This window comes from Mobula birostris, chromosome 17, assembly GCF_030028105.1.
Source record: "Mobula birostris isolate sMobBir1 chromosome 17, sMobBir1.hap1, whole genome shotgun sequence".
In the NCBI taxonomy this organism is placed as follows: domain Eukaryota; kingdom Metazoa; phylum Chordata; class Chondrichthyes; order Myliobatiformes; family Myliobatidae; genus Mobula; species Mobula birostris.
In genome coordinates this window covers 328338-348686 of record NC_092386.1, presented here as the reverse complement: position 1 = coordinate 348686, position 20349 = coordinate 328338, and the positions used below count along the sequence as shown (strand labels likewise).

General features: G+C 42.8%; 1 protein-coding gene across 3 annotated transcripts in view; it reads right to left on the bottom strand.

Annotated features, from left to right (window-relative positions):
• The window catches only part of LOC140211462 (serine protease 33-like), a 140798-nt gene extending 124895 nt beyond the window's left edge, over positions 1 to 15903 (bottom strand). For all 3 annotated transcript variants that reach the window (XM_072281160.1, XM_072281161.1, XM_072281163.1), the window contains exons 1-2: positions 15727 to 15903; positions 2138 to 2230 (exon numbers count right to left, since the gene is read on the bottom strand). The gene's annotated coding sequence lies outside the window, so the exon portion shown is untranslated. The remainder of the gene's footprint in view (positions 1 to 2137; positions 2231 to 15726) is intronic.
• Positions 15904 to 20349: the final 4446 nt, after the last annotated feature.

Genomic DNA, 20349 nt, shown 5'->3' with positions numbered 1-20349 from the left:
ACCGTAGCCCTGAACTTTGCATCTGTCTTCACTGTGGAAGACTTTAGTAGTGTGTTAGAGATCTGTAAATGTCAGGGAGCAAGAGTAAGTGCCATTGATATTACAAAGGAAAAAGTGCTAGGCAAACTCAAAGGTCTTAAGGTAGATAAATGGACCAAATGGACTACATTCCAGAGTCCTGAGAGAGGTTGCTGTAGAGATAATGATGCATTGGTCATGATCTTTCAAGAATCACTTGATTCTGGAAGGTTCCTGGAGGACTGGAAGATTGCAAACATCACTCCACTCTTTAGGAGGGGAGAAGGGCAAAAGAAAGGAAATTATAGGCCAGTTAGCCAATCCTCAGCGGTTGGGAAAATGTTGGAGTCTATTATTAAATATGAGATTTCGAGCTACTTGGAGACTAATGATAAAATAAGTCAAAGTCAGCCTGGATTCTGTGATGGGAAATCTTGTCTGACAAACTGTTAAAGTTCTTCAAGGAAGTAACAAGCAGGGTGAACAAAGGAGAGGCAGTGGATGTCATTTACTTGGATTTTCAGAAGGCATTTGATAAGGTGCCACACATGAAGCTGCTTATCCAGATAAAATCCTATGGTGTTACAGGAAAGATAACTGACATAGATAGGGGAATGACTGACAGGCAGGAGGCAGCGGGTGGGAATAAAAGGGGCCTTTTCTGCTTTGCTGCCAGTGACTGGTGGTATTCCTCAAGGGTCATTATTGGGACTGCTACTTTTCACATTGTTTGTCAATGATTTGGATAATGGAATTGATGGCTTTGTGGCAAAGTTTGCAGATGATATGAAGATAGGTGGAGGGGTCGGTAGTGCTAAGGAAGCAATGTGATTGCAGCAGGACTTAGACAAATTGGAAGAATGGTCAAAAAAATGGCAGATGGAATACAGTGTTGGGAAATGTATGATAATGCATTTTGGTAAAGGGAACAATAGTGCAGACTATTATCTAAGTGAGGAGAAGGTTCAATCATCAGAGGTGCAGGATACGTAGGAGACCTTGTGCAAGACTCCCAGGAGGTTAATTGATAGATTGACATTGTGGTAAAAAAGCCAAATGCAATATTGGCATTTATTTCAACACAAATAGAATATAAAAACAAGGAGCTAATGCTGAGCCTTTATAAGACACTAGTCAGGCTGTACTTGGAATATTGTCAACAGTTTTGGGCTCCATATCTCAGAAAGGATGTGTTGTCATTGTAGAGTTCTAAGAAGGTTTATGAGGATGCTTCCAGGAATGAAAGAGTTAACACATGAGGAACATTTGACAGCTTTGGCCTGTACTCACTGGAATTTAGAAGAATACAGGGAGATCTCATTGAAACCTACCAAATGTTGAAAGGACTAGATAGGGTGGATGTGGAGAGAATGCTTCCTCTGGTGGGGTATCCAGAACTCAAAAGTGAAGAACAACATTTTAGAATAAAAGAAGAAGAAGAAGAAGAAAGCCCTTAACTCTGAGTGGAGTCATCAGGACATGGTCATGACGGTGTTTTTTTAGCAGGCTTTCTTAACTTTACGAGGCCAAGTTGCTAACGCGACGCTCAACCCAGCATAGATGGAAGGTGTGCAAGGGAGCCCGGCTGGATTTGAACTACCTTCGCTCCGAAGTCTGGCGCTGATGCCACTATGCCACCAGCTGGCAAGAACAGAGGTAAAGAGGAATCAGAGAGGTAAAGAGGAACAGAGAGTCATGAATCTGTGGAATGCTCTGCCACAGAAGGATGAATTTGATCATTTCCTGATTGGTCAGGGCATCAAAGGAAATGGTGAGAAGGCAGGTGTATGGGGTTGAGTGGAACAATAAAATGGCAGAGCAGACCTGATGGGCTGAATGGCCCATTTCTGTTCCTGTGTCTTATGGTCTATAAAGGAATAGGGGTAATCTCAAGAGAACTGGGACACAAACACTTATCTCAGACTTATGGCTTGTAATTGTTCCTAATAGCTGCTTGTGTAGCAGAAAGAGGAATGGTTGAAAAATATCAATTAAGGATACGGAATAATATTGTGGCACTTCAGATGAATTGGAATCACTTCCAAGTAACGTTTTGTGCTTCACGGTGACTTTACGATAAAAAGACAGGAATTGACAATTCATCCATTTCAATACTCACAGCAAAATTGCAAAACTCTTTTGATTCCTTATGATGGGACCCGAACTCACCATCAAATTCCACACATTCTTTTCTGTCCTGATTAACTTCTTGCTGTGGATTTAATATCAGTTAAGAACACCAATTATTTACATGTTAAAAAACTCAAAAGAAATATGTATCAAAAGAAAAATCTGCAAATAATTTGGATCCATGTCTACATGCTTTGCTTATGTGTTTGATTGCATACAAGTTATCGGAAGATATTGTCTGGTGCATTGAGTGTTTATTGATGTTTCTCCTCCCTTTCATCAGTACTCTGACCTCATCAGCTACTGGCTCTTATCTTACCTTTTCCTTCGAAGAAAATAGTGCCTGCTGCACTATTCTGAACCAACTCTGTCCCAGAGTATAATTGTCTTTACAGAAACCTACTTAACATTTCCTGTCTTCAACCTTGTATCTATCCTCCGTTACCTAGTCAAAGTAATTTATGTCTATACATCCTTTCTCACAACTTCATCAGTGGTAAAGCTACAGAATACAGCACAATTATTAAAAGCATAAAATTCATTCTTACCTTTGACTACGTTGAGGTGTAGATTGTCAGAACAAGAAAGGTAGGCATTGGCTTTCTCTTGTGCAAAAAGAGAACCAATAAGAGAGAACAAATCATGCAATAACAAAATAAAAACAAGTTAAACTTGTCCTGCAGAACTTAGTTGGTATTTGTACAACAACTGAAGTTGAAGCAACTGGACTCTTGCCAAGAATTTCCTTAAGATGCAAAATGATCTGTTCAGTTTTATTGACTCTTCTTTGTATCTTTGCATTGTATGTTTAGGTGGGTTTGTTACTTAGAAACATAGAAATATAGAAAACCTACAGCACAATACAGGCCCTTTGGCCCACAAAGTTATGCCGAACATGTCCCATCTTAGAAATTACTAGGCTTACCTATAGCCCTCTATTTTTCTAAACTCCATGTATCTATCCAAAAGTCTCTTAAAAGACCCTAGTAGAATTAGATAAGATTTCAAAACAAATTAAAGACTTAGATTATGCAATTTCTGCTAATATTGATTTATTCAAACAAAGGGTGGAACTTCAATCACAATATAATCTATTATTAACTCATCCTATTGAAGGCTACTTGCTTAAGCTAAAGAGCCAATTTTATACGTTCGGAGATAAAAATAACAAACTGCTTGCTTAATCTAATCTAATCTAAACTCAATTAAAAACGACAAGAGCCAAAAGGCAAATTTTGAGAATCCGTAGGAAAGATAGTACCCTGGCTTGGGAATATGAAGAAATTAATAAGATTTTCCAAGATTTTTATACTGAACTTTATAAATCTCAATGTCCAGTAGATTATTCTAAAATGAATGCTTTCTTACGAAAGATTGATTTTCCTCAAATTTCTGTTGAGGATCAAAAAACTCTTGATGCCCAAATTACTGAAGCCGAAATTCATAAAGCTATTTTTCAATGCAATCTGATACCCTGGACTTGATGGCTATCCTATAGAATTTTATAAAAAATTTGGAAAATTGCTTTCTCCGTATATGTTGGAAACCTCCCGGGAGGGGGGAGAAGATGGCGGCGCAACGGCAGCGCGCGCGGCCACTTTGGTGATGATATCTGTAATCTGTCAAGTAGGGGAGCGTGCACAATTCCAGTTTGATAGAGACAGACATGAGAGTACGGAGGAACATCTGGAAAACTTCCGAAATGCTTGCTTTGCAGTCGCTGCTACTGTGTGGTAACCGGAATCTCCAGAGCTGAAGGCCTCGAAATCCTCGGCTTTGCTTGTTTCAGCGGCCGGGGAGAGGTCGAAGGCGCTCGGCAGAGGATGGTGCTTGGGAAGCTGTATCGGAGAGGCTGGTCAGAAGCTTGAAGTTTTCGGACGGACGGTCTCAGTGTCAGCTGTGGTCAGCTGCTTCCAAGGTATTGGCAAGTTGACGGCGCCTGGAGGTTTATGGCAGGGAGTTTCCCCCTTTTGCTGCCTGCTATCGGGGAGTCGGGAGTCGATCGACTCAGGACTTTGAGACTTTTTTTTACTGTGCCCATGGTCTGTTCTTCATCAAATTATGGTATTGCTTTGCACTGCTGTAACTATATGTTATAATTATGTGGTCTTGTCAGTGTTAGTCTTTGGTCTGTCCTGTTTTCTGTGATATCACTCTGGAGAAACATTGTATCATTTCTTAATGATGTATGTATTTCTAACTGACAATAAAAGAGGGCTGAGTGTTCTCATAATCTAATCTAAGATGTTCTGACATCAGCCTCCAAGACAGGTATCAGAGGGTTACTGGATGTCGCAAGGATTCGCAGAGAGGTAGTTTTTTCTCCCTTTCATAGCATGCATAAAAAATATTGATCTAATCTGGGAGTGAAACATCTCTGCCATTCATGCATATTAGGTTTTGTTTTGAAAGGCGTCATGGCCAGAAAACCTGATCTGAACAGATCGCAGACTATTACAAGAAACGTAAGGTTGTTATGGTAGGGGATTTTAACTTTCCACATACTGTCAAAGGGCTAGAAGGGATAGACTTAGCCAAATGTGCTCAGTACAGTTTCCTTAATCAGTATGTAGAAATCCCAAACTGTGTGCAATGCAGGATCTGTTAATAGGGAATGAGACAAGGCAGGTGACAGAAATTTGTGTTGAGGTATATTCAGCATCTGTTGACCACAGTGCCATTAGCTTTAAAGCAAATATGCAAAAAGATAGGTCTGGTCTGCAGGTTGAGATTCTAAAAGGGAGTTTCTCCCTTTTGCCACCTGCTATCGGGGACTATCAGGAGTCGGTTGACTTGGGACTTTGAGATTTTTTTTTACTGTGCCCATGGTCTGTTCTTTATCAAATTATGGTATTGCTTTGCACTGCTGTAACTATATGTTATAATTATGTGGTTTTGTCAGTGTTACTCTTTGGTCTGTCCTGTTTTCTGTGATATCACTCTGGAGAAACATTGTATCATTTCTTAATGCATGTATGCATCTCTAAATGACAATAAAAGAAGACTGAGTGTTCTCATAATCTAAAAAAATGTTTAAGGATTCTTTTGTGAAAGGTGATTTACCCTCTACTTCTTATGAGGCTTCTATTTCTTTAATTCTTAAAAAGGATAAAGATCCCACTGACTGTGCCTCATATAGACCTAGTGAGGTCACCTCACTATGGGAAGGATGTGGAAGGATTGGAAAGGGTACAGAGGAGATTTACCAGGATGCTGCCTGGTTTAGAAAGTAGGGATTATGATCAGAGATTAAGGAAGCTAGGGCTTTACTCTTTGGAGAGAAGGAGGATGAGAGGAGACATAAGACCATAAGACAAAGAAGCAGAAGTAGGCCATTCAGCCCATCGAGTCTGCTCCGCCATTTTATCATGAGCTGATCCATTTTATCCTATTTAGTCCCACTGCCCCGCCTTCTCACCATAACCTTTGATGCCCTGGTTACTCAGAAACCTATCAATCTCTGCCTTAAAGACACCCAATGACTTGGCCTCCACTGCTGCCCGTGGCAACAAATTCCATAGATTCACCACCCTCTGACTAAAAAAATTTTTTGGCATTTCTGTTCTGAAAGGGCGCCCTTCAATCCTGAAGTCATGCCCTCTCGTACTAGACTCCCCCATCATGGGAAACAACTTTGCCACATCCACTCTGTCCATGCCTTTTAACATTTGAAATGTTTCTATGAGGTCTCCCCTCATTCTTCTAAACTCTAAGGAATACAGTCCAAGAGCGGACAAACGTTCCTCATATGTTAACCCTGTCATTCCCGGAATCATTCTAGTGAATCTTCTCTGTACCCTCTCCAACGTCAGCACATCCTTTCTTAAATAAGGAGACCAAAACTGCCCACAGTACTCCAAGTGAGGTCTCACCAGTGCCTTATAGAGCCTCAACATCACATCCCTGCTCCTACACTCTATTCCTCTAGAAATGAATGCCAACATTGCATTCGCCTTCTTCACTACCGACTCAACCTGGAGGTTAACTTTAAGGGAATCCTGTACGAGGACTCCCAAGTCCCGTTGCATCTCAGAACTTTGAATTCTTTCTCCATTTAAATAATAGTCTGCCCGTTTATTTTACATGATAGAGGTGTACAAGATAATAAGAGATAGCCAGCGCCTCTTCCCCAGGGCACCACTGCTCAATACAAGAGGACATGGCTTTAAGGTAAGGGTTGAGAAGTTCAAGGGGGATATTAGAGGAAGGTTTTTCACTCAGAGAGTGGTTGGTGCGTGGAATGCACTGCCTGAGTCAGTGGTGGAGGCAGATACACTAGTGAAGTTTAAGAGACTACCAGACAGGTATATGGAAGAATTTAAGGTGGGGGGTTATATGGGATGCAGGGTTTGAGGGTCGGCACAACATTGTGGGCCAAAGGGCCTGTAATGTGCTGTACTATTCTATGTTCTATGTTCTATTTCATTATTGAATGTCAATGCTAAGATTCTGTCAAAGATAATGGTCAATCGGTTGGAGAATATTTTGGGTAAAATTATTTTTAAAGATCAAGCAGGCTTTATAAAGGGTCGTTATTCTTTTTCAGATGTTTGGAGATTATTTAACATTATATATTCATCCTCTTTTAAAACTCCACAATGTGTCGTCTCTTTGGATGCTGAAAAAGCGTTTGATCGAGTCGAATGGAAATAATTATTTAATGTTTTAGAGAAATTCGGCTTTGGTGTTAATTTTAATAATTGGATTAGAATGATATATAAAACCCCTATTGACTATATAAAACTCATGCTGACAGCGGTCTACATTCCCCCCCCAGGCGGACATGGAGAGCGCTCTGAACATACTGTATGCCAACATCAATGAACTTGAGACCAGGTATCCGGAGGCTTTGCTCATTACAGCCGGGGACTTTAACCAGGCCAACCTCAGAAAGGCGCTGACAAAGTTATACCAAAATGTCTCCTGCCCCACTAGAGGCCCGAATATACTTGACCACTGCTACACAGCAATCAAGGATGCCTACCGTTCCGTCTCACGACCTCACTTCGGAAAATTGGACCATCGGGCCATACTCCTCCTCCCAGCTTTCAAACAGAAACTGAAGCGGGAGGTCACGGTGTCAAAAGTAGTGTCGCGTTGGATGGAGGAAACGGATGAGGTCCTCCGTGACTGCTTTGAATCGGTGGACTGGTTAGTATTCAAGGACTCAGCAGCTAACCTCGATCAGTATGCCTCAGCTGTCACGGTCTTTATTTGGAAATGCACAGAGGACTGTGTGTCTTGCAAGACGATCCGGGTATTCCCTAACCGGAAACCTTGGATGAATTATGAGGTCAAGCCCCTTTTAAAGGCTAGAGCTGCGGCTTTTAGGTCGGGGGATACCAGTTGCTACACAGAATCCAGGCATGAACTCCAGAAAGCTCAAGGGCTCCAAGAGGCAATATCGAGCCAAGTTGGAAGCCCAGGCTAACCAGAGGGATGCCAGTAGACTATGGCAGGGTCTAAATGAGATCACTGGGCACAGAGAAAAGGCAGGGAATATCAATAACTGTGGTGCTTCTCTTCCTGATGAACTTAACGTATTCTACACAAGGTTTGAACAGAAGAGGAGCATCCCACTCCCTCCGGATGAACTGGACCTGGTGGCATTGAGATTCATCGTCACCAAGGAGGATGTTAGAAGGGCCTTCCTGAAGATAAATCCAAGGAAGGCGATGGGCCCAGATGGCATCCCAGGACGGGTTCTCCGGGCCTGTGCAAGCGAGCTAGCTGGAGTGTTTGCTGACATCTTCAACTGCTCCTTGCTTCAGTCTAAGATCCCCTAGTGTTTTAAGAAGGCAACGATAATTAGTGCCGAAGAAGAGCAATGTGGCATGCCTGAATGAATATCGACCCATGGCTCTGACGTCAATTGCTATGAAGTGCTTCGAGAGATTGGTTATGGCACACATCCAACCACAGCCTACTGGTCAACCTCGACGCTTTGCAATTCGCCTACCGGAGCAACAGGTCAATGGCAGATGCCATCTCTCTGGCCCTACATTCCTCCTTAGAACACCTGGAGAATAAAGACGCATATGTAAGGCTCCTTTTCATTGACTACAGCTCTGCCTTTAATACCATTGTTCCAAATAAACTGATTCCTAAGCCAAGGAACCTGGGCCTTAGCACTTAGATCTGCAGCTGGATCTTCAACTTCCTCACAGACGGGACCCAGGCTGTAAAAATAGGGGACAAGCTCTCCTCTACAATCACACTGAGCACCGGTGCCCCACAAGGCTGTGTACTCAGCCCCCTGCTGTACTCACTGTACACCCATGATTATGTAGCCAAGTTTCCATCAAACTCAATATATAAGTTTGCTGATGACACAACAATTGTAGGCCGTATCTCGGGTAATGATGAGTTTGAGTACAGAGAGGAAATTAAGAACCTGGTGGCATGGTGCGAAGACAATAACCTATCCCTCAATGTCAGCAAGACGAAGGAATTGGTTGTTGACTTCAGAAGGAGTAGCGGACTGCACGACCCAATTTACATCGGTGGTCTGCAAGTGGAACAGGTCAAAAGCTTTAAGTTCCCTGGGGTCAATATCACAAATGACCTGACTTGGTCCAACCAAGCAGAGTTCAATGCCAAGAAGGCCCACCAGCGCCTTTACTTCCTGAGAAAACTAAAGAAATTTGGCTTGTCCCCTAAAACCCACACTAATTTTTATAGATGCACCGTAGAAAGCATTCTTCTAGGGTGTATCATAACCTGGTAACCATAGAAACCATAGAAACTACAGCACAGAAACAGGCCCTTTGGCCTTTCTTGGCTGTGCCGAACCATTTTCTGCCTAGTACCACTGACCTGCACATGGACCATATCCCTCCATACACCTCCCATCCATGTATCTGTCCAATTTATTCTTAAATGTTAAAAAAGAACCTGCATTTACCACCTCGTCTGGCAGCTCATTCCATACTCCCACCACTCTCTGTGTGAAGAAGCCCCCCCTAATGTTCCCTTTAAACTTTTCCCCCCTCACCCTTAACCCATGTCCTCTGGTTTTTATCACCCCTTGCCTCAGTGGAAAAAGCCTGCTTGCATTCACTCTATCTATACCCATCATAATTTTATATACCTCTATCAAATCTCCCCTCATTCTTCTACGCTCCAGGGAATAAAGTCCCAACCTATTCAACCTTTCTCTGTAACTGAGTTTCTCAAGTCCTGGCAACATCCTTGTAAACCTTCTCTGCACTCTTTCAACCTTATTTATATCCTTCCTGTAATTTGGTGACCAAAACTGAACACAATACTCCAGATTCGGTCTCACCAATGCCTTATACAACCTCATCATAACATTCCAGCTCTTATACTCAATACTACGATTAATAAAGGCCAATGTACCAAAAGCTCTCTTTACGACCCTATCTACCTGTGACGACACTTTTAGGGAATTTTGTATCTGTATTCCCAGATCCCTCTGTTCCACTGCACTCCTCAGTGCCTTACCATTAACCCTGTATGTTCTACGTTGGTTTGTCTTTCCAACTTGCAATACCTCACACTTGTCAGTATTAAACTCCATCTGCCATTTTTCAGCCCATTTTTCCAGCTGGTCCAAGTCCCTCTGCAGGCTCTGAAAACCTTCCTCACTGTCTACTACACCTCCAATCTTTGTATCATCAGCAAACTTGCTGATCCAATTTACCACATTATCATTCAGATCATTGATATAGATGACAAATAACAATGGACCCAGCACTGATCCCTGTGGCACACCACTAGTCACAGGCCTCCACTCTGAGAAGCAATTTTCTACCACCACTCTCTGGCTTCTTCCATCGAGCCAATGTCCAATCCAATTTACCACCTCTCCATGTATACCTAGCGACTGAATTTTCCTAACTAACCTCCCATGCGGGACCTTGTTAAAGGCCTTACTGAAGTCCATGTAGACAATATCCACTGCCTTCTCTTCATCCATTTTCCTGGTAACCTCCTCGAAAAAACTCCAACAGATTGGTCAAACATGACCTACCACGCACAAAGCCATGTTGACTCTCCCTAATAAGCCCCTGTCTATCCAAATGCTTGTAGATTCTGTCTCTTAGTACTCCCTCCAATAACTTACCTACTACCGACGTTAAACTCACCGGCCTATAATTTCCGCGATTACTTTTCGATCCTTTTTTAAACAACGGAACAACATGAGCCACTCTCCAATCCTCCGGCACTTCACCCGTAGACAGCGACATTTTAAATATTTCTGCCAGGGCCCCCGCAATTTCAACACTAGTCTCCTTCAAGGTCCGAGGGAACACCCTGTCAGGTCCCAGGGATTTATCCACTTTAATTTTCCTCAAGACAGCAAGCACCTCTTCCTTTTCAATCTGTACGGTTGCCATGGTCTCACTACTTGATTCCCTCAATTCCATAGATTTCATGCCAGCTTCCTTAGTAAATACAGACGCAAAAAACCTATTTAAGATCTCCCCCATTTCCTTTGGTTCCGCACAAAGCCGACCACTCTGATCTTCAAGAGGACCAATTTTATCCCTTACAATCCTTTTGCTCTTAATATACTTGTAAGAGCTCTTTGGATTATCCTTCACTTTGACTGCCAAGGCAACCTCATGTCTTCTTTTTGCCCTCCTGATTTCTTTCTTAAGTATTTTCTTGCACTTCTTATACTCCTCAAGCACCTGATTTACCCCCTGTTTCCTATACATTTCATACAACTCCCTCTTCTTCGTTATCAGAGTTGCAATATCCCTTGAGAACCAAGGTTCCTTATTCCTATTCAATTTGCCTTTAATCCTGACAGGAAGATACAAACTCTGCACTCTCAAAATTTCCCCTTGGAAGGCTTCCCACCTACCAATCACATCTTTGCCAGAGAACAACCTGTCCCAATCCACGCTTTTTAGATCCTTCCTCATTTCTCATTTGGTATGGAAGTTGTCCTGTCCAAGACCGAAAGAAGCTGCAGAAGATCGTGAACACGGTGCAGCACATCACACAAACCAATCTTCCATCCGTGGACTCACTTTACACCGCACACTGTCGGAGAGTGTTGCCAGGGTAATCGAGGACACGACCCACCCAGCCCACACACTTTTTGTCCCTCTTCCCTCCGGGAGAAGGCTCAGGAGCTTGAAGACTCGTACAGCCAGATTTGGGAACAGCTTCTTTCCAACTGTGATAAGACTGCTGAACGGATCCTGACCCAGATCTGGGCCATACCCTCTAAATATCCGGACCTGCCTCTCGGTTTTTGTACACTACCTTACTTTCCATTTTTCTATTTTCTATTTATGAGTAATAATTTAAGTTTTTAATATTTACTAATTTTAACTATTTTTAATATCTTTAATATTTAATATTTGTAATCTAGGGAGTGTGAAGCGCAGAATCAAATATCGCTCTGATGATTGTACGTTCTAGTACCATTGTTTGGTACTAATAACTGTAGATCCCCTTTTTTCAGCTTTCACGGGGGACAAGACAAGATTGTCCATTAAGTCCTTTGTTATTTAGTTTAATACTAGAACACCTTGCTATTGCTCTTCGTGAAGCTAAAGATATTTATGGGGTTTTTGTGAATGAGGAAAAATAAAGGTATTAATTTTTTCACGAGGAAATCTGCAGATGCTGGAAATTCAAGAAACACACATAAAAATTGCTGGTGAACGCAGCAGGTCAGGCAGCATCTCTAGGAAGAGGTACAATCGACATTTCGGGCCGAGACCCTTCGTCAGGACGAACTGAAAGAAGAGATAGTAAGAGATTTGAAAGTGGGAGGGGGAGGGGGAGATCCAGAATGGTAGGAGAAGACAGGAGGGGGAAGGGATGGAGCTAAGAGCTGGAAAGTTGATTGGCAAAAAGGGATATGAAAGAATCATGGGACGGACGGGAGGCCCAGGGAGAAAGGAATCCGTCTGGGTAGCCTCCAACCTGATGGCATGAACATTGACTTCTCTAACTTCCGTAAATGCCCCACCTCCCCTTCGTACCCCATCCGTTATTTATTTATTATTATTATTATTATTTCTCTCTCTCTCCCTTTTCTCCCTGTGTCCTTCTCACTATACTCCTTGCCCATCCTCTGGGCTTCCTCCTTCCCCCTTTCTTTTTCCCTAGGCCTCCCGTCCTTCCCATGATCCTCTTACATCCCTTTTTGCCAATCAACTTTCCAGCTCTTGGCTCCATCCCTCCCCCTCCTGTCTTCTCCTATCATTTTGGATCTCCCCCTCCCCCTCCCACTTTCAAATCTCTTACTATCTCTTCTTTCAGTTGGTCTTGACGAAGGGTCTCGGCCCGAAACGTCGACTGTACCACTTCCTATTGATGCTGCCTGGCCTGCTGCGTTCACCAGCAATTTTTATGTGTGTTGCTTGGTATTAATTCTTTTCTGGATTTATTTAAAGAAGATAGACTGATGTCTTTTGAACAATTAGTTGATAAATGTTCTCCTTCATACTCACACTTTTTACAATACCTTCAAGTGAGACATTTCTTAAAAAAATATTTAAGTAATTTTCCTTACATATTGGATGCTGACCTGTTAGATACTATCACGAGTATGAACCCTTTGATGAAGAATTCCATTGGAAGAATTTATAATTTATTATTACAATGGGATAAGCGTCCTTTATTTAAGATTAAACAAGATTGGGAAAAGGAACTTAATTTGACTTTTATGACGGAGGACTGGACGTGAATTCTGAAGTTGGTTAACTCTTCCTTGATCTGTGCTAGTCATTCACTGATTCAATTTAAAATTGTACATCGTTACTATTTGACAAAGGAGAGTTTGTCTAAAATGTTTCCTAATGTTGATAGTTATTGTGATAGATGTAAAAACTGAGACAGCTACACTGACACACATGTTTTGGTCCTGTTCTATACTGGAACAGTTCTGGAAGTCAGTTTCTTCTACAATTTCTAAAGCATTTAAAATTAATTTATAACCTAACAAATTAACTGTGATTTTTGGAATAATTCCTCAAAATATCCGCGGTATCTCATCGTCTGACCAAGATGTTATTGCATTTGTTACATTGATAACTAGGAGGGCCATTTTGTTGAAGTGGGAGGATACATCAGCTCCCACTTTGTCACAATGGTTCTCTCAAGTGATGCTATGTCTTAGTTTGGAGAAAATTAGAAGTCGAACTTTTGAACCTTTATTTGATTTTGAGAAAAGATGGGGCTCATTTGCTCGTTATTATCATTTGAGTTAATGATAGATTTCCTTCAGAATCTAATTGTAAAATTTTTGGTACATTTTTTTTCTTGCTGGCGGTTTGATGTTTATCTTTAAAAGCTTTTTGTATGACGCATGGCTCAGGGGTTGAACACCTAATGGTTTTTTTTTCTCACTTTTCCTTGCTTAGTAGGGTTTTTTTTTCTTTTTTTGTCATCAAAATTTTTTCAATCTTTAAAACAGTTTTTTTTCTTGAGACATTGTAAGTGTTGCCTACTTCGATGTACTCTTGTTAATTTTGGATAATAATAATAAAAAGATTTGTAAAGAAAAAAAAATACCCTATCGTATCCGCCTCTACCACCATTGCTGGCAGCCCGTTCCACACACTCACCACTCTCTGAGTAAAATACTTACTCCTGACATCTCCTCTGTACCTACTCCCAAGCACCTTAAACCTGTGTCCTCTTGTGGCAATCTTTTCAGCCCTGGGAAAAAGCCTCTGACAATCCACACAATCAATGCCTCTCATCATCTTATACACCTCTCTCAGGTCACCTCTCATCCTCCGTCGCTCCAAGGAGAAAAGACAGAGTTCACTCAACCTGTTTTCATGAGGCATGCTCCCCAATCTAGGCAACATCCTTTGTAAATCTCCTCTGCACCCTTTCTATGGTTTCCACATCTTTCCTGTAGTGAGGTGACCAGAACTGAGCACAGTACTCCAAGTGGGGTCTGACCAGGGTCCTATATAGCTGCAACATTACCTCTCGGCTCCCTAAATTCAATTCCACGATTAATGAAGGCCAATACACCTTATGCCTTCTTAACCACAGAGTCAACCTACGCAGCTGCTTTGAGCGTCCTATGGACTGGGACCCCAAGATCCCTCTGATCCTCCACACTGCCAAGAGTCTTACTATTAATACTGTATTCTGCCATCATACTTGACCTACCAAAATGAACCACTTCACACTTATCTGGGTTGAACACCATCTGCCACTTCTCAGCCCAGTTTTGCATCCTATCAATGTCCCGCTGTAATCTCTGACAATCCTCCACACTATCCACAACACCTCGAACCTTTGTGTCATCAACAAACTTACTAACCCATCCCTCCACTTCCTCATCCAGGTCATTTGTAAAAATTATGAAGAGTAAGGGTCCCAGAACAGATCCCTGAGGCACACCACTGGTCGCTTACCCGTCTACAACCACTCTTTGCCTTCTGTGGGCAAGTCAGTTCTGGATCCACAAAGTAATGTCCCCTTGGACCCCATGCCTCCTTACTTTCTCAATAAGCCTCGCATGGGGTACCGTATCAAACGCCTTGCTGTAATTCATATACACCACACCTACTGCTGTACTTTCATCAATGTGTTTAGTCACATCCTCAAAAAATTCAATCAGGCTTGTAAGGCACGACCCGCCCTTGACAAAGCCATGCTGACTATTTCCATTCATATTATACCTCTCCAAATGTTCATTAGTCCTGCCTCTCAGCATCTTCTCCATCAACTTACCAACCACTGAGGTAAGACTCACTGGTCTATAATTTCCTGGGCTATCTCTACTCCTTATTCTTGAATAAAGGAACAACATCTGAAACCCTCCAATCCTCCGGAACCTCTCCTGTCCGCATCGATGATGCAAAGATCATCTCCAGAGGCTCAGCAATCTCCTCCTTCGCCTCCCACAGTAGCCTGGGGTACATCTCATCTGGTCCTGGTCACTTATCCAACTTGATGCTTTCCAAAAGCTCCAGCGCATCCTCTTACTTAATATCTACATGCTCAAGCGTTTCAGTCTGCTGCAAGTCATCACTGAATCGCCAAGATCCTTTTCCATAGTGACTACTGAAGTAAAGTATTCATTAATTACCTCCGCTATTTCCTCCGGTTCAATACACACTTCCCCACTGTCACACTTGATAGGTCCTATTCTTTCATGTCTTATCCTCTTGCTCTTTACATACTTGTAGTATGCCTTGGGGTTTCCTTTATCCTGCCCGCCAAGGCCTTCTCATGGCCCCTTCTGGCTCTCCTAATTTCCTTCTTAAGCTCCTTCCTATTACCCTTATAATCTTCTGCATCTCTAACATTACCTAGCTCCCTAAACCATTTGTAAGCTTTTCTTTTCTTCTTGACTTCTCCATCTCTTCTTGAAAATTTCAATAACAATCAAATTTAAGCTGCATTCAGTACAAATTAATAAATCTTAATTAAAAAATGGCTAATTAGTATAAATGCCGACAAAATAATTGGCTGTCAAAAATCTTGTGTCTTATTTAGTAAATTCTTGTTTTAGTTCTGTTTTATGGCCACAAAACAGAATCCAATAAAGGCACCACTACAGCCAAAACTACTTCATGCATCAATATCCAGCTTCCATGATATACTTAATCTTACTGAATTTACCTTGTAGGTCGATGGGTTATATTGACAGTAGAAATCACTTCTGTTGTTGTCTGATCAACATGAGAATTGTGGATTTTCTGAGGGGTCCTTCTCGATGTCCTTTTGATTGCTTGCTGATTTGGAAATCTCTTGCTGATAAATGGTGCAGCACCAACCTCCCGAGTTTCCCGGCAATTACTGTATGTCGACAATTTTGGACACTGCTGAACCTGATTCAGTGACTCAAGTTTATGCAAGAGAAAGGAGTGGCTCTGAGGAATGGAGGTAAGTTTCCAGCAACTTAAACTTCCTTTGAACTTTATTTTCTTTGGTGCTTTATTGTCCATTAAGTATTTTAAATCTATACAAAAATATTTTAAGAGCTTTTTTAATTGTGCAGTTATATTAGGTGTTTCTGAAAGCCAGTGATCTTCATAAATATTCCTGGTTCACCAATTCTTTGGAAAATTATTAAGCTTAAGAATGAGGTACAGGATTGGAGGTCTGGTGTTCCACAAGGGCTGGCTTGTAATTTGTATGAATAATTTGGATGAAGCATGAGGCATGGTTAGTAAATTTGTGGATAATACTAAAATAGTTATAGGCAGTGTAGAAGGTTTGCGGAAGTAGTGAGAAGGAATTCAGTTGCAAACAGCTAATTCTTTATTTCCTGATCTATTTTGCTGCATATTTCACAAAAATAGAATTGAGAAAAAAATAGTGTAATAGAACCAAGAGTGAAAATGGAGGCAGTATGTTCTTTCCTCAATTAGGGCCTCCTTTGACCCCATGTGCTCGCGCCTCAGTGAGGCCCATGCCCACCATGATCAGCGCTTCTTCCGTTGCCTCTGTCTCCGTGCCTATTTCTTTGGCAAGGGCTCACCACCCGGCAAAGATGATCCCTACTCCAGCCTTCAACCTTTCTCCTCGTCCTGGACACCTTGCTCTGGTCTTCTGCCTGTTCTGGATCTTTTCATTGCTAACTTCTGACAACACATCAACCGTCTTGACTCTAACAGTCTTCTTTCCAACCCTCTCACTCACTCTGCACAGGCTGCTCTCTACTCCTTCCACACAAATCCTAACCTCACCATCAAACCTGCAGATAAAGGGAGTGCTGCTGTAGTCTGGTGGAGGCCAGGCAACAACTTTCAGACACCTCCTCATATCCTGGAACAGGACCCCACTAAGGAGTACCAGGCTATCACCGAACCTTCACCAATGTTATTGACCCTGGGGATTCCCATCCACAGCCACCAGCCTCATAGTTCTTACCCTGCACCTCCCGTGTCTACCTCCTACTCAAGGTCCATAAACCTGACAGTCCAGGTGGACCCATTGTTTCTGCCTGCTCCTGCCCCACTGAGCTTGTGTCTGCATACCTTGACTCTGTTTTATCCCCCTTAGTTCAGTCACTTCCTACCTATATCTGTGACTCTTCACACACTCTTGATTTTTTCAATGACTTTAAGTTCCCTGGCCCCGATAGTCTCATTATTACTATGGATGTTCAGTCCCTGTACACCTTTATCCTTCATCAAGAGGGCCTTAAAGCTCTCCGCTTCTTTCTGAACAGACCCAACCACCACCACACTTCTCCATCTGGTGGAATTGATCCTCACCCTCAATAATTTCTCCTTTGGCTCCTCTCACCTCCTTCAAACCAAATGTGTAGCCATAGGCACTTGCAAGAGTCTCAGCTACACCTGCCTTTTCATCAGCTACAGTAAATGTTCCAAGCCTACACCAGCAGCACTCCCCAGCCCTTCCTATGCTATATCGATGACTGCACTGGTGCTGCTTTCTGCACCCACGTGGAGCTTGTCGACTTCATCATCTTTGTCTTCAGCTTCCACCCTGTCCTCAAACTTACCTGGTCCATTTCCGACATCTCTCTCCCCTTTCTCTATCTCTCTATTTCTGGAGACTGCTTATCTATTGATATCTATTATAAACCCGCTGACTCTCATGGCTACCTGGACTGTACCCCTTCCCTTCCCTGTCACTTGTAAAAATGCCATTCCCTTCTCTCAGTTTCTCTCTGTCTGCTGCATCTGCTTTCAGGATGAGGCTTTTCATTCCAGAATACTGAGAAGTCCTCCTTCTTCAAAGAAAGCAGCTTCCCTTCCTCCAGCATCGATACTGCCCCACCCGCATCTCTTCCATTTCGCGTACATCTGCCCCCACCTTGTCCTCCCACTGTCACGCCAAGGATAGAATTCCTCTTGTCCTCACCTACCACCCCACCAGCCTCCAAGTCCAGCACATAATTCTCCAAAACTTCTGCAATCTCTAATGGGATCCCATCACTGAGAATAGATTTCCCTCCCCCTCACTTTCTGCTTTCCACAGGGATCACTTCCTATATGGCTCCCTTGTCCACTCCACTTCTCCCCACTGATCTCCCTTCTGGCCCTGGTACTTATCCTTGCAAGTGGAACAAGTGCCACACTTGCCCCTACATCTCATTCCTCACTATCATTCAGGGCCTCAAACAGTGCTTTCAGGTGAGGTGACACTTCACCAATGAGTCTTTCGGAGTCATCAACTGCATCCGGTGCTCCTGGTATGGCCTCCTGTATATTAGTGAGACCTGACATAGATTGGGAGACGGCTTCGCTGAGCACCTTTGCTCCTTCTGCCACAAAAGGTGGGATCTCCTGGTGGCCACCATTTCAATTCTACTTCCCATTCCCATTCTGACATGTCAGTCCATGGCCTCCTTTACTGTCACGATGAGGCTACACTCAGGCTGTAGGAGCAACTCCTTATATTCTGTCTGGGTAGCCTCCAACCTGATGGCATGAACTTCGATTTCTCAAACTTTCGGTAATTACCCTCCCCACTCCTCCCCATCACCATTCCCCATTCCTGTTTCCCTATTTCACCTTATCTCCTTACTTGACCACCACCTCCCTCTGGTACTCCTCCACCCTCCTCCTCCTCCCCCTTCCCTTTCTTCCATGGTCTTCCCTCCTCTCCTAACAGGGTCATATCTTTTCTAGGGTCAGCGTCAATGCACAATCAACATGATCAAATTATGAACTGTCTGTCTTCTGTAACAATCATTACCACATCCATTTTATACGTGTGAAACAGTATTGTACCTATCTGACTGAAGTCACTGAAGCATAAGACTTGTGATGCTGCAGGACATATTTATTTTTAGTGAGAACATGCAAATGTAATTGGAGAGGAAATCAATGAGTCATCATTCTTATTGTTAAAATGTCAGTGCGTGCCAGGATCAAAGTAGTCAGAGTAATTAAGGTGTGACCTATTCATTTTTAAAAATGTGGGCCACAATTTACACACAAACATTAAGAACTAGAAATACCAGTCCATCTGACATGTCCCTGATGTCATTCCTAAAATTGTGCACAATGCCCCACAGTAACACATTAGATAATGGAGCAATTCAGCAGGTCAGGCAGCCCTCATTCAGGACAGACACAATGCCTCAAACATTGTCAAAGAGCCCTGCCATCCTTCCCAGAATCTCTTTGACCTCCTACCATCAGGCAGAAGGTACTGCAGCATAAGAACCGGAACTGTCAGGCTGGACAACCACTTCTTCCCCCAGGCTGTTGGACATCGAAACACCCTGCTGCCATCCAGCTCACATGTACACCCTGTCTAATTGTCTGCCACACCACCACCCTGCCTCTAACATGTGCAAACTCACAGACACTGCACAGGTCACTTCTCATCTATTATTGCTGCGACTATTTTTATGACTGTTTGTCAATCTTCAGGTCCTGCCACTCAGGGACTTGTTCCACAAGCTTGTTTCATCAAATTATTCCAGCAAACTCACAAACTGGGAATTGTGGCAATTTATTGCAGAGAGAAATATTGTTGTAGAGAAAAGAAGCATCTTAGAACGTAGAATAGTACAGTGTTCATGCTTTAACTAGCATTGATCTGTTTGCTTTCTGGTTTATCATGCTTGACAAACCTCGTTGTATGTCATCACCTGTCTGGATAATATCCAAGGATCTTGAAGGTTCTGAAGACTGCCCTGGCCGCAGTGCCCATTGCTTGCTAATACGATAAGACCATAAGACCGTAAGACATAGGAGCAGAATTAGTCCATTTAGCCCATCAAGTCTGCTTTGCCATTCTATCATGGCTGACCCTGAATCCCACTCAACCCCACACACCTGCTTTCTCGCCATATCCGTTGAAGTCCTGACTGATCAGGAAACGATCAACTTCTACCTTAAATATAGGCACAGACTTAGCCTCCACCGCAGTCTGTGGCAGAGCATTCCACAAATTTACTACTTTCTGGCTAAAAAAAAAATTCCTCCATAACTCTGTTCTAAAAGGTCACCCCTCAATTTTGAGGCTGGAACCCTCTAGTTCTGGATACCCCCACCATAGGAAACATCCTCTCCACATCCACCCTGTCTAGTCCTTTCAACATTCAGTAGATTTCAATGAGATCCTCACGCATCCTTCCGAATTCCAGTGAGTACAGGCACAGAGCTGCAAACACTCCTTCATTCCTGGAATCATCCTTGTGAACCTCCTCTGGACTCTCTCCAATGACAACACATCCTTTCTGAGATACGTGGCCCAAAACTGTTGACAATATTCCAAGTGTGGCCTGACTAATGTCTTACAAAGCCTCAGCATTAT